Source organism: Mugil cephalus, chromosome 14 (genome assembly GCF_022458985.1).
Source record: "Mugil cephalus isolate CIBA_MC_2020 chromosome 14, CIBA_Mcephalus_1.1, whole genome shotgun sequence".
In the NCBI taxonomy this organism is placed as follows: Eukaryota; Metazoa; Chordata; class Actinopteri; order Mugiliformes; family Mugilidae; genus Mugil; species Mugil cephalus.
The window spans coordinates 21,714,581-21,716,652 of record NC_061783.1 but is presented as its reverse complement, the minus strand read 5'-3'; the positions used below and the strand labels follow the sequence as shown (position 1 = coordinate 21,716,652).

Here is a 2,072-nt window from a genome sequence, read left to right as displayed (position 1 = left end):
CTGGACTTATTGATGATTATTGTTTGATTTTAACGTGTTCAAAGTAAACTAAAATTAAACTAAATGAATAACAAGTGTTTATTAGAGTCTTCATTGGTTTGATCTCTCTCTCCTGCTCTTCCTCTGGTTGTTTCCTGTTTGCTGCTTCAGTCTCAAACCAAGCAGAATAAAAAGAAGTAGATGATTGAGACTGGACGTCATCATGTTTCTGTTTCTCAGCTCAACCTGGTGGAGTCCAGAGTCTGAACTCGGTTAATCATCCACAATAATCAGTAGTAATTAAAATAACTCTGATCAGACGAAACAAAACGATGTGATCAGACACAAGTTTACATAAAAATCAACCAACTATTATCAAATCTGCTGGAAATGGAACAGAAGAAGAAGAAGAAGTTTCCTCCATCTTTGTCTCAGACCCTGAATTAATTCAGTAGAAGAAGATATTTGGTTTCTAGAACTTATCAGTCAAACCTTTAACTTTCTACTAAGATAAACTGAAATCATTGTATTTGTTCCTAAACACCTAATTTAATTATTTTAGATCATATTCAAGACTGAAACTGACAGTAAATCACTGGATGTTATACAAGAAATATTAATTAAGAATAAATCCAAACTAATAATCACCATCATTTTCTTTTTCTTTTTTTTCTTTTTTTTTTTTACCGGATAATACTTTGTTTTACTTTAATCTTATTTTATACTTCTTTCATTTTTGAAAGACTTGACTTGTGTTTTGCGTTTTGCGTTTTTTTTATGAGAAACTAAGCTACTGTGACCAAATGATTTTCCTTGTGGATCATTAAAGTCTAAGCCAAAGATCAAAGTTCGTGTAACACTGCTTTGATTCAAGGAGGATAGTTCAGGTTTATTTTAATGTTGGTTCAGATCTCATCAGGAGACAGATTCTAGGAGCTCATCTCCAAACCTGAAAATTAGATCAATGTTGTAGAAAGTAGAAATGGTCGTTCACGTGTTCAGATGTGCATTAAACTCTTCTTCATATTCTGATATTCTCATGTCTGGAAGCTACACCAACGTCCTGTATACAGAATATAAAGTTTATCTGGATTCCTCTGTTGGGGACTGGTTCTGGTCCAGTAAAGATCTGCTGGACCAATCAGATAATCTGGGGGTGGAGCTTAATTTGGTGAAGAGAAACAGTCAGTAGAGGTCACCTGATTAGTTTAAATGTCTCTGACTGGTTGGAGGAGGATCCAGTTGATGTAGAGGGAATTTTTCCAACTCTGTCTTCAGAGACTTAACAAGGAGAAACTTTTGTTAGAAGGAAACACTGGTTTTAGGGATTTACAGATTCTGACCTTTGTTTATTCTCAGATGAAACTTTTTCTTTATCGTCACGTTTCTCACTGAACAAATGATTAAATATGTTGTTTTGTGTCTTTTCTGTGGTTTAACATCCACATTATTTCAGTAACAGATCAGGATTGTGTTGAAAGACTGAACATGAAAATAATGTAAATGTTTCTGTGTTTTAGATCCTGACTTTGATGGAGGAGGACGGATCATTTCATCTAAGTTCATAGACACAAGTAAGACATGAGAATATATTGAATTATTTACATCAAGTAAGGTAACTTGGTAACATGTTACTGAATGGATGAAGCTTCTTCTTAAAGGCAGAACAAATGAGAGATGTCCAGATCAGTACTGTGGTAGATCCAGAACCATGTGGTTCTCAGTGGTATCCGGTTCAAAACTCAAAACTACTTCTTCTACTTCTGTTTTAAATGGAGGTTTGCTAGCAACAAGCAGGATTAGGGCAGTGTTGGAGGACCAGAACATTTCTGGAGTAGAGAACACAAAGTACGAGCTCCCCTCTCCACATTAAGAACTGAATCCAGTCGACTCAGAAGACAAGGAAAGACTTTAGGACCAGCTCTAGGACATTTGACACCAGGATGTCCCTAAAATCAACAGGACACATTGATCAACCTAATTCACAGGTCTTCAACAGGGGGTCCTCGACCCCTAATGGTCTGTGTAGATACTGCACAGGGGTCGCAAAATCTTAATTAATTTGACATTTTAATATATTTGATTTAATTTGC

At 35.7% G+C, this 2,072-nt stretch overlaps 1 protein-coding gene across 4 annotated transcripts in view; it reads left to right on the top strand.

The window, feature by feature from the left end:
* The window catches only part of LOC125019686, a 51,845-nt gene that overhangs the window by 34,311 nt on the left and 15,462 nt on the right, over positions 1-2,072 (top strand). The window lies entirely within an intron of this gene.